The 13,233-nt window shown below is 44.3% G+C and overlaps 1 protein-coding gene and 1 pseudogene across 1 annotated transcript in view; both read right to left on the reverse strand.

Moving 5' to 3' along the window:
• ROR1 (receptor tyrosine kinase like orphan receptor 1) overlaps positions 1–13,233 on the reverse strand; it is a 196,107-nt gene that overhangs the window by 47,447 nt on the left and 135,427 nt on the right. The window lies entirely within an intron of this gene.
• LOC130473956 (V-type proton ATPase subunit C 1-like) lies at positions 176–1,420 on the reverse strand (annotated as a pseudogene).

Here is a 13,233-nt window from a genome sequence, read left to right on the forward strand (position 1 = left end):
TTTTTAAATAAATGACTATTTTATAAATACATTCTCTCTCAATATACATTTACAGACCTGATCAATTAAAAGCAATACTATACTTCTCTTTTTAAAAAGAAAAATGTCAAGAGATAGTTTTCCTATGCAAAATGGAGATTGTTCTCCTATGCAAAAGGGAGGAAGAATCAAGCACAGGTTTATAAAGAGAGTTAGAAGCACTGATGTTCTTCAACCTCATTTCTGCTTGTACACCAATACCACGAGAGGATCGCCAGGGTCAGACACCATTTACTTGAACTCGAGCAAGTTACAATTTATTTTGTAATACACGTAGGGATAATATTCCTGCTGGCTGAGATTCAAGCCTGGAATATCCATAGTTGCATCAATGATAGCTGCTGCACTGCTGTCAAGGTGTTTGTACAAGTCATAGAAAACTTCTCTCAATTTCTTCATCATTTTCTTGTTTGGTTGGAGCAGCATTGCCTGGAAGTTGACTGGCAAACCGTACCTGAGAACTGATTCAACAAAGACTCTTAGTGCTTTCACATGAATCCATGCAATGAAAGCTTCACTGAAATTCACTTTCAGCCACCGGACAAGAGGTCCAAACTGTTTGTTCTTGTCAGTGGACGTCTGTTCATCTCTTCTTTGTCTGCCTTCATTTCTTCTTCATTATATTGAAAGTCACGGTCCATAAATTTGTTTTCTCTGGCTTTTTGTCTGAATTCGTCCATTACCTTCCTGAACAAGGTGATGTTACAGAGATAACTATCCTGGTCCTCAGAAAGAACATTGCTGGATCGTGGGACTATCATATCTGTCAAAGTTTCATACTGCTTAACACAGTCATTATAATTAGACTTTGGTACAACCACTAACAATGTAATCAAATATTCAGAATCAAGTACAAAGTCCTCTTTCTTTACGATTTGTTACCAAGCTTCCCGCATTCTTCCTTTCCACGTTCTGAAGGTTGCCTTTCAAGCTGTTGTAGGCTGATGCCCTTGCCTTTAGATCATTGTCAATCTGAGTCGCTCCCTTAGCAATTATTTCTGAAATATTCTTCAGAGACTGCTTGATTGGATACTTTGCCATATCCCACTGGACTCTGGTTATGTAGGTAACGAAGTCAACCCCATTGGCCAGAAGGTTTTCCTGAACTTTATCTTTACTGTCTTCCAGCACATCAGCCATATACTGGGCCACCTTCTTCACAGTACCTTCCACAAACGCATCCAGTTTAGCCAGCTCATCTGACAAACCAACTAAAACATCAAGGGTGCCGACCTTGAATAATAAACTTTGCATTGGTGGAGAGGTTGACACTTTTAGTAGTTGCAACATTCAGCTCCTCCCATGTCTGTTGACATGTTTTCTCCCCAGGAGCGGAAATGAGCCAGAACTCTGTCATTTTTGTCACTTTACCTTGACACTGATTACTTCGGAAGATACAGGTGACCCGGCGTCTGACGAGAATTCAGAGAAGGGGGGGGAGGAAGCGGAGGCACAAAAAATGGCCGACGCCGAAAAGGCTCTTCCCCTGTCACTGCTCCCCCATTCCATCCGTGGCGACCGAGTGCCAAATATTTCTGACCATCTTATTATTCAAAATAAGTCTTTCCATCATAGAAACAGATAGTGCACATTTGCATATAGCATGTTTGCCAGTATTTGAAAATGTAAAGGAGGTAGATTAACCTCGCAAACCTAGGGGCAAGGGTTCAGCGGGGAAGAACCACACTATACCGTGTTGGAGACAAATTAGGCCACAGCTTTTATTGACTACAGCCACAGGAGCATTGGCACAGCATTTGGACGGATCCCCGTGTCGAGCAACCCACCTGCTGGCCAATATTACCCTGTCCTTCCAGGGGGAAGACCACAGAGTAGCAAACTTAGGATCCACAAGGGCGCAGGCCATTGTGTGGTTCTAGCCTCCTGACAGCCCCCGAGCTGGGCATGCTGCTGAATGGCTCCACCCCCAGTCTATAAAATGGGGAAGACGGACCCGTAGGCATAGCCTCCCCACAAATGGATCCGTCCCAATGTCCAAACCGGCTAACAAAAATGTGATGAAAGAAGTAAACAGGAAACATTGAATCAAATCACAACATATAACCACAACAACTGAGGGAGGGAGGGAAAGCAGATCCAAGAAGGGGTGAAGACTCAGCAGCGGCCTGCTTATGTAGCCATAGCACCAGACTGGGTGGATTTGGCGAGACAATCAGCAAGGCGATGGGACAGCTTGTCAAAGTCGCAGGATGACTTTGGATATGGCACCCAGACATTTCCTTTAAACAGGCATCTCTCTTTAGGCATGATGGTGTTCACCTCTCAGACTGGGCCATGGACTAGGCATGGACCATGGCATTCATGGCATTTGCCATAGTTTGCTTTGTTGGCTACAGTGGTAGGAGCATTGATAGGAGCTAGGGAAGGGTTGCCCCACTCTGGTGGAGGTTTGGGCATTGGGGCAGAACCATTTGGGGGGAGGCCGTGCCTGTGCACCCATCTCCCCCATTTTAGCCTTTAGCCTCCTCAAAAGTAAAGCAGGTATTCTGGCTAGTGATATAACCATAAACATTTGAAGAAAGCAGCGCTATCATGCAACCTGAAATGCACTGCATTGTAAATGAAAAGAAATAGTCTCAGGAGAGCCAAAGATCTTGTTGGTGTAGAAGTTATGTTACATTTTTATCCTGCCCTCTCTTCAAGGAGTACATGGTGGTATAAAGAGGATGACTAGCCCAAGATCACCTAGGGCACTTAATAGTTAACTGGGGATTTGAATCTCGCACTTCCCACTCTTTCAGACTAACACTGACTTAGTCTAATACATCCCTGGCTTTATAAAAATATCCATCCAGACTGTTAATGAAATATGTCACCCTTAATATCTATTGTTTTTAAACAGTTCAATCCTCATATGCCTTAATTTTCAATCTCAAGCAGTCTACATTCCTCTATCTCCAGAGCGACTGACTCTAACACTCTAAATTGGAAACATCAATAGATAACGTAGCAATTTTCTCAGTGTATGAGCTTTTGAATGAGGCACAGCTGTGTTCATTTTGAATGCATTTTGAATGCATGCAAGGGGGGCATTTTTGCTGATTCCCCCTTTCTGCAGGAGCCTTCCAACCCCTCCTCACACTGTTCCTGGAGGTCACCTGCCCCCAGCATTACAGAGGCACTTTGAACTCCAGTAGGAGGGGAGAGTTAAGAAAATCATACTCTATGGGTGGAAATTCTACAGTCTATAGTAAATTTTGACAGAATCCAAGCCAATGTCTGGCAAAAGATACAGTGATATGAATTATTGTGCAAATGGCAGAGCACTGTTTACTATAAATAAGTGATATGAAACCAGTTCTATCCACATTAGTTTATAAACCAGATTACTGGGGGGGATCAAGATTCTGTTACTACTATGGAAACTATACACATGGTCACATAAATTCCCTTATACTGAATCAGACCCTTGGTTCATCAAGGTCAGTACTGAGACTTGCAGTGGCTCTCTACGGTCTCAGGCAGAGGTCTTTCACATCATCCTTTTAACTGGAGATGCCAGGGAGTGTACTTGGGGCCTTCTACATGTGTTTTCCTGGAGGACACATTTGTCCTAGATCTATTCCAGTCTGACTTTATACCTGACCATGGAATGGAGACTATGATGGTCGCCCTCACAGATGATCTCTGCAGACAGCTGGATTGCGGCAGGTTTGTGCTACTGTTGTTATGAGATCTCTCAGCGGCTTTTGACACAGTCAGCCCCTATCTGTTGACCCACTGCCTTGCCGCCATTTGATTACATGGGACAGTGCTTTAATGGCTGATCTCATTTCTCCAAGGTCAGAGACAAAGGGTGGCACAAGGGGAGAGAGTCTCATCACAACACCCTGTATTGTGTGGAGTCCTGCAAGGGGTGATCCTTTTCCCAATGTTTTTTAACATCTATATGCTCCCCCTCGCTCAGCTAGTAAGGAGTTTTGGACTGGGTAATCATCAATATGCAGATGACATGCAGCTGTATCTGTTGATGGATGGCAGGCTGAACACCGTCCCAGCAGATCTGGCCAGTTGCCTGGAGCCTATGGTGGGGTGGTTGAAGCAGAGCTTCCTAAAACTGAACCCATCAAAGACAGTAATAGTAGTTCACTAGTGGAATTGGCTGCCTTGGGAGGTAGGGAGCTCCTCCTCATTGAGCTGGACAGCTGGACAAACACTTATCAGGGATACTTTAGGCCAGTGATGGCGAACCTTTTAGAGACTGAGTGCCCAAACTGCAACCCAAAACCCACTTATTTATCGCCAAGTGCCAATACGGCAATTTAACCTGAATTTAAAGGTTTTAGTTTAGAAAAAACAACTCATACATTCACATATTTTGCGTTAAAAGAAAAACACAATAACAGAGCTTTCAATGATACAAAACTTTTTATTGAAAGGTAAAAGTTTGCATTTGGCATGCATCTCTCCAGGACTCATCCTCTGCTCAGCCACCGGACATTATTGTACATAAGTAAACAATTATACTATGCCTGAACCTCCTCAAGAAGTGCTTGAAACTGTCGACAATTCACAGCACGAGACATGATGTAATTCACCATGTTTGTGACATCTTTGAGGACATCGTCAATTTTTTTGAACAATTAATGTGATTTTTGCTGTTGTGTGCATGCTGATAATTGGTCTACCCTTGGCTCATACTTTGTAAATTTGAGAGCAACACATGCAGCACTCAGGTCATCTGTTAGCCTGTTTCTGGTGTCAGATTTGATATAATTCAAAGCTGAAAACAGCTGCTCACAAGCATAAGATGATCCAAACAAAGTAAGGAAAGCAATCCCAAGTGCTTTTATTGACTTAAAATTATTTGGCAGAGAATTCCACACTTTAAGGATTTCATTTTCAGAACTAACTGTGCTGTCCTTTCGCATCCCTTCTATCTTCTTAAGTGTTTCACGCAGGTCATAGAATTTATTTTCCCAGATAGAGCTTTCTTGAAATTCTATTAGCTCCATTTCCAGTTTTTCTAAATCTAATCAGTGTAGGCAGGAAAGATCAAGTTCTTCAAATTTGGCTTTATCTGGAGAAGTAAGAAAACACAGGGTTGTCTCCATCTTACCGAACTGTAAAAATCTGTTACTAAAATTCACCTTTGCAGCTGCTACAATGATAGAAAATTCCTTGTAGATTTCCTGATGGCTTGTAGGATTGTCTGCAAATGTTGTCGAATTTTCTAAATGCTTTTTTAGACGGGCGGGGCCCCAGACAAACTGAAGCCGGGCGGGGTTCCGCAGGTCAGCTGAGAGGGGGTGTGTGGCAAGGTGCTCGGCCACAGCCTCCCGGTCCAAACTGAAGAGGGCAGGGGCCCCGACAAACAGCTGAGTTGTGGCCCCAGCTCAGCTGAAGAGAGGGAGGGCGCCAGTGCAGGCTTGGGGAGCATGGGCTTGGGGAGAAGGAGCACCGCCCTCAGCGGCCTCACCACGGCAACATGGCACAGCCCTAGGCAGACGTGATGGGTCCGCACATGCCCACAGAGAGGGCTCGGCGTGCCGGCTGCGGCACGTGTGCCATAGGTTCGCCAACAAGGCTTTAGGCTGATCCTGCATTGAGACTAGATTGGCCTGGTTGGACTAGATGGCCTATGTGGCCCCTTCCAACTCTATGATTCTATGTCAGTCAAAGGTGGAAAGGGGGCACAGCCCTTTCCAGGGCTGTTTTGGCCTTTGAGAGAAGACTCATCAGGGTTGGACCAGGCAGCAACCATCAGATGACTTGCCACCATGCAGTTACTACTGTTCAACAGCAGCCAATCCACAACAGCCATTCGGGTGGAGTGATTAGGATTTCAGACAACGATCCAGGAGACCTAGGCTTGAATCCCCAGCCTATAGTGAAAGCTCACTGGGTGACCTTAGGCCAGTCATACATTTTCAGCCTAAACTACCTCAAAGAGTTGTGGGGAGAGTAGAAGGATACTTTAGTCTGTCTTTGTGAAGATAGGCGGAGTGTATATTAAGTAAATAAATCATAACCATAGTTAAAGATGAGGGGCAGATAAAACGTAGGCAGGTGGGTGGGCAGGAGAGAAGGAAATGAAAAGGTCAGGCTATGGAGCTTGTTAGGAGGGAAAGAGGAAATAGTGTGGGAAGGGCATACAGGGAAATAGTGTGGGAAGGGCATGCCTCCACAAGTCCTTGCAGGTACCCTACCACGCAATTGGGGCTGGCCCAGCAGCTAACACTGTGCAACACAGCCATAGTTTTTCTGGGTAGTGGCTGCCAAATGGAAGGAAAGAGGGGAAAATGAAGACAGAAGAGCAGATAACAGTCAGTTGAGTGATGGGTGAGGCTATAGAGGGTTTCAGGGAAGGGAAATAGGAAAAAGTGGGAAAGGGAAAATGAGATGCCCCTTGCAAGTCCTTGTGGGTCCCCTGGTTGTGCTATATAAAATGACTGAAGATTAATGCCATGAAGTCAAAGATAAGCAGTTATTTTTGGCATACAATCGCTTTAGGATCTGCTTCTTATTCGCCTGGCCTTTGCATCTTAAAGGTCTACTTTTTAAACTAGAAATGTCAAGAAAACTGAAACAGAAATGTCCAATAAAACACATCCCTTGGCCCTCTGATCCCTTAATCTTTCAAATAAACCAAGATAGGTGGATGAGCCGAGGAAAGGTTGATATAGATAGTTACCTTGTGTGTAATGGTCAGACATTCATTATCCTCACTGGGATTTAAAAAATAGTGTGGGGAGGGGACACTAAAGTCCAAAATAAGTTAGGCATTGTCTGAAACAGTTTAGCAAACTGGTGAATGGTTCCAAGGCCAATTTCTGAGGTAGCTTTTCTTGTATGACCTTCGCAATTCACACCCAGTATTAGTCATAAAGGAGACTTTCAAGAAACACAAATTCTCAATAAAAACACACACTTTATCAGTGGAAAAGCAAACAAAAGAGCTAATGTGCTGTAACTAAAAAAAATTCAAACAAAGTCACAGTAATTTACTGCACTGGCTACTCATGGGACCTCACAAAGAGATTTTTTTTTTAAAAAAAGTCCCATAGGAGGCACTTGATTTACTGAACATCCCTGGATAGCAAGAGAAAAATTAAAAGGTAAATTGTGCATGGATATGAAAGCTGTAATTCCATCCTCTTGCACCACATGAATCAATTTCACATTTGAAGATTTCATAAGAATCTAAGAAAATCTTAGAAGTCCACATCATAGAAGTCCAAACTCTCCAGATTCTTACTCAGAAGGATATTACAGAACTGGAACACTTCAGGATTTCGACCTTGTAGAGTCAAACACTGTCAAAAAGGGCTCAGAAAGGCGCAGCAAAAGCTAGAGACTCTGTTTATGGTTTCCTGAATGGTGAAAACTGGTACAGAAAATTCAATTAATTGAGCAAGTTCATAGAAGCTGTTTTTATTGCCCTCCCTTTCCCCAGCAGCCACCTGGGCCCCTGCCCAGCAATGTGCCACAAACAGGAATTGCCCTCCCTCATTCCGAAGAAGAGTTGGTTTTTATAAGCTAACTTTTTCTACCTTTTAAGATGATTCAAACCAGCTTACAATCTCCTTCCCTTCCTCTCCCCACTACAGACACCTTGTGAGGTAGGTGAGACTGAGAGCTGTAAGAGAACTGTGACTAGCCCAAGGTCACCCAGCTGGCTTCATGTATAGGAGTGGGGAAACCAACCTGGTTCACCAGATTAGAGTCCACTGCTCTTAACCACACCATGCTGGCTCATAAGTGGCAAGTGCTCTGTGAATTTGAGTTCCACCTGTTCAAGAATAGAGGATGATTTTCATTAAAAACATTTTATTACCGTCAAACTAAATTTTCACTTAAGGGTAAGTCTGATCTGCATAGGTGTTAGGAAATGATGCTGAATTGCTCTATATCTGAAGCAAGTCAATATTTTACTTTTGGTTTTGTAAATGCAATCTGAACAAATATGAAAGTGTTTATAAATTAATATATAAAGGTTAAATAAATGTTATAAAGTAACTTCAAATAAATATTGGAAATGTGGGATGTCTGCTGACTATCTGCATATGTGGTGATCATGTCTACCTATTATCTGGGAAATGATTACACACAAATGATGTTAACATCTTAGGCTCTCCAAACTGTCCAAAGGTTATTCTGCTAGATCTCCTCTCTGATTATGTAAAAAACTAACACTAAACTTTGATTGAAGATTTGGTAGCCAAAATGCTAATAGATAAGAACTGGATATTAATGGTAAATTTGAGTGTCAAAAATCAGTTCAATGAAATCTGGCAAATAGCCAAACTTTTAAGGTGAAGCAAAATTACTCACCTGAAGAAGGTAGGCAACTAAAACCTGTTTTTAAAATAGCCTTTCCTGTTCCATGGCAGCAAAAATAAAAAATTGAATTAGTTTTTAATTCTAAATGTCATACATTTGCTATGTATGTAACTAAAGGCCATCATACTTCTTATAATAATAACTCTAAAACACTTGATTGTTTATGTTTTCATTTATTTATTTGCTGACTTATTGTGACCCCGTGGGATTTTCAAGGCAAGAGACATTCAGAGGTGGTTTGCCATTGCCTGCCGCCGCAACATGCCCATTATTCCTAGGAGTTTTCCCATCCAAATACTTGCCATGGTCGAGGCTGAGAGCGTGTGACTGGCCCAAGGTCACCCAGCAGTTTCCATGGCAGAGTGGGGATTCGAACCTGGGTTTCCCAGTTCTAGTCTGACACCTTAACCATTACACCACGTTGGCTCTCACTACACATTATATCTCTCAATGTGATATAAACACGTGAATCCCTGCGAAGAGGCCTTGTGCTTCTGCACATTCCCCTGAGAAAAACAGTCTCCCTGCAACAAGGACATACTTTTCTGAAGTGGCTCTGGATGGTTGGCAACAACAACAAAAGCTGATTCTTTCTCTGTAGAAAAACAAACTTCCACTGAATGACAGAGGTAGGGAAAAAAAGTTAAAGCAGAATGGCCCAGATGATTTTGAGGCACTTCTAAAAATGATTATTTTTATTTTGTATGTAGCGTTTCATTTTTAACATTTTGGTGAGAAACCACCTTCTCCCTGCCGCATCAATTACTGCTTTCAACAGGTCTTCACGGGTGGTTGCGACTCTTTTAAAATCCATTTCCTGTTAAAAAGGATAAATAGGCAACTGTTTAATGCTGCCAATTTAGTTTATTTAATTAAAATGAGACATAGCTGGTAGACAGTCACTCAAAAAGTAGTCAAGGTAGAGAAAAAGCACAAAAAAGTTACCCATTGATTTTTACAATATTTTAATAAGAACTTGAAAAATAATTCTAATGAAATATTGAAGTGTGTACAGTTGGGGGGGTGTCCTCTGAGAAGGGCTGGTACTGCGAAGGCTGCTGAATAATGACATCTGCTTAACGGGGGGATGCTGGCTGCGAACCAATTTCACATGAGGCATTTAACAAGCTTTAAAATCTAGTTTATATGGATGTTTTTGAGACCACATGCCAGCTCTTGGGGAAAACAGGTGGAAGTTGATTTCTTTAAACTGTATATGTTTGTATGACCTTTACATTTCTCAATGCAATTCTGAAAATATTCAAATGAAATGTGGCTGCATTACTGACCTTGACATTATGAACTATACCCAAGATGCATGTCTCTCAAAATTTTAAATGACCTAAAAAGGGATTGGAAACCCCAACTAGAACAGTGAATTAAAGCTGTAGATCCTATCTCACCACAAAATACTTCTAGTTTACCAATAAAAACAGTGTTGCACTTACCTGTAACTGTTGTTCGTTGAGTGGTCTTCTGTGCAGGCACACATGGGACTGCGCAGGCGCAGGCCAGCCACGGAGAAGATTAGAAAGCTTCTGGAAGAGTCAGCTCCCTAGGAGCGCTCCCCCTCCCCCGTCAGAGACCAAGCCTTAACGGCTTTTCCCGCCTTCAGGTCACCTGACGGGGGGGGGAGCACTCTTCCCCTCAGTTCTCCATTCGCCGCCGCGGGGAGTACACGCTTTTATGGTGACCACCCACAGCGGGGAAGGAGGGAGGGATGTGTGCCTGCACAGAAGACCACTCAATGAACAACAGTTACAGGTAAGTGCAACACTGTTTTTCGTTAACGTGGCTTCTGTGCAGTCCCACATGGGAGAATAGCAAGCTCACTTACTGTGGAGGTGGGTGTGCGGTGATCAACGAAATAACGTGTTCAGCACTGCTTTCCCTACAGCCGCATCAGCCCTGGAGTCGACGTCAATGGCATAATGGTGAATGAAGGTCATCGGTGTGGACCATGTCGCAGCCTTGCAGATCTCTCCGATGTCGCCCATCGTGCTGAAAGCTGCTGAAGACGCCTGGGCCCTAGTGGAGTGTGCATGCAGGAGAAGAGGGCAATCTACCCCTGCCGACTGATATGCCAACTTGATGGCGGAAACAACCCATCGTGATAGGGTTTGTGTGGAGACTACCTTCCCTTTACTGGGACCACTAAAACAAATAAACAAGTTATTATCTTTACGAAATGGTCTGGTTGCTTGCAAGTAAAAAAGTAAAGCTCTGCGTAGGTCCAGAGAGTGGAGTTGCCTCTCTGCTGGAGAGGTAGGGACCGGGAAAAACACTGGCAATGTGATGTCCTGGGACAGGTGGAACTTGGAGACCACCTTTGGGAGATAAGATAAACTAGGCCTCAGGACTACCCTATTGGGAAAAAACTTCAGGAAAGGAGGGTCTGCTCTCAGAGCTCTGAGGTCACTGACCCTCCTAGCTGAAGTGACAGCTACCAGGAAAGCTGTTTTATAGGACACCAGAGAGAGATCAGCTGATGCCATAGGTTCGAAGGGTTTCGAGGTAAGGTGGGAAAGAACTAAGGAAAGGCTCCACTGGTGGACCGGAGCTCGAACTGGAGGAAACACATTGTCCAGTCCCTTAAGAAACTTTTTACAAAGTTTATTGGAAAACAAAGTTGCACAATCTATGCCATCATGGAAAGATGAAATAGCTGCCAAGTGACACTTTATCGAAGAATTCGATAGCCCACCATCCTTTAAGGATAAAAGGTAGTCGAATACTATAGGCAGTGAAGCCCTTTGCGGTTGAACCCCTACAACCGAGGCCCAAGAGGAGAACTTTGCCCATTTGAGAGCATAAGCCCTCCTGGTGGAGGGTTTGCGGGAGGAAAGGAGAATGTGCGCTACCCTGTCCGACCAAGAGGTCACGGCATTATCCTCCAGGCTACCAGATGGAGCGATGCGGGGTCGTGGTGCAAAACTGACCCCCTTTCCAGGAGGTACGGGGTGTCTGGAAGCTCCCTGTATCTGCGACGAGACATGCCCCATAGGGTGGCAAACCATGGTCTCTTTGGCCAAAAAGGAGTTATCAGGATCATATCTGCCCGTTCTTGTCGAGCTTTCCCTACAACCCTGTGGATTAGGGGGGTTGGAGGAAAAGCGTACATCAATTTCCCCCCCCCAGTGAATCTGAAATGCGTCCCCCAGGGAACCCGGCTCTGTAGCCGCCCTGGAGCAAAAAAGGTCGCATTTTGAGTTTTCTGCCGAGGCAAAAAGATCTATCTCTGGCCAACCCCATTCTAGGAAAATGGGCCGAAGGAAAACCAGGGGTATAGCCCACTCGTGGTCTTCTGAAGTATCTCTGCTCAAGGCAGCTGCTGCTATATTGGAGGTTCCCGCTACGTGGATAGCTGAGAGGGATACCCGATGTTCTATAGCCCATTCCCAGATTAGGGTAGCCTCTTTGCATAGAGCTAGGGAGATGGTTCCCCCCTGTTTGTTCAGATAGAACTTTGCAGTAGTGTTGTCTGTAGCGACGAGGACGACCTTGCCTGTCAGAAAGTCTGCAAAAGAAAGAAGGCTGTATCTAATTGCCCTCATCTCTAGAATGTTAATATGCAGTAAAGCCTCCGCAGGAGTCCAACGGCCTTTTGCTGAGAGGGAACCTATGTGGGCTCCCCAACCCCCTAGAGAGGCGTCTGTAAAGAGTTGAACGTCATGCACAAGGACCCCGAAGTGCACCCCCTTAAGCAGGTTATGTTCATCTCTCCACCACTCTAGGGATCTGACAATGTACCTGGGAATCGATAATTTCTTCCCCTGGGGGTCCACATTCATTTTGAAAGTTCTTAAGAACCAGTTCTGTAGTGGTCGCATGTGGAGCCGTGCAAACGGAACCACCATCGTGGTGGATGCCATTAATCCCAGTAATTTTTGAATGACCACGGCCCTTTGGAACCTCTGTAGTGTGAGAAAACCAACTAGTTTCTGTAAAGCTCGGACTCTGGGCAGAGGAAGGTAAGCTGTCTTAGAGTCCGCCCGCAACACTGCACCTATAAATTCTATGGACCTCATTGAGACTAAGCGAGACTTTTCAAAGTTTATAACCAAGCCCAATTCCCTGAGGGTAGAGGTGGTAATGGTTACTGATTGCACCAAATCTTGCTGCGAGTTAGCTACCATCAGCCAGTCGTCTAGGTACGGAAATATACAGCACCCCTGCAAGGTAAGGTAGGCTACCACCTCGGACATGACTTTGGTGAAGGTACGCGGAGCTGAGGAAAGTCCGAAAGGTAAAACCCTGTACTCGTAAGCTACACCTGCACACCAAAACCGTAAATATTTCCTGAAATTCTCGTGAATGGCAATGTGGAAATAAGCGTCTTTCAGGTCCAAGACGGCGAACCACAAAGGACCTGAAAGAAGAGGCAAAACGTCTTGTAACGAAAGCATCCTAAACCTCCTATAGCGCACATACTTGTTCAGCCCTTTAAGATCCAAAATGGGTCTTTTTCCTCCTCCCTTCTTGTTAATCAAGAAATACCTGGAGTAATACCCCGAGGAAACCTCATCAGGCGGGACAGCTTGGATCGCACCCTTGTATAACAGGGAATGCACTTCATCCAGCAGTCCTTGTTGGACAGGCTCGGAGCTGAACTGTTGAATATGAGGGGTATATTTAGGAATAGATAAGAATTCAATAGAATAACCGTGCTGAACCACATTCAAAACCCAGGAGTCATGGGAAATTTGCAACCATTTACTGAAAAACTTAGAGAGTCGGTCTCCAAACATGGTATTATTACCATACACTGATAGTCATGCAGGGCCTTTTTTGTTGGGTTGGTCTTGAGGAAAGTAATTACCTTTCCTACCCTTCCCTCTAGGATTGTATCTCTTCCCAGGTTGGGGAGTGGGGTGGAAGCGTGGGTTAGCA

Source organism: Euleptes europaea, chromosome 2, assembly GCF_029931775.1.
Source record: "Euleptes europaea isolate rEulEur1 chromosome 2, rEulEur1.hap1, whole genome shotgun sequence".
NCBI lineage: Eukaryota > Metazoa > Chordata > Lepidosauria > Squamata > Sphaerodactylidae > Euleptes > Euleptes europaea.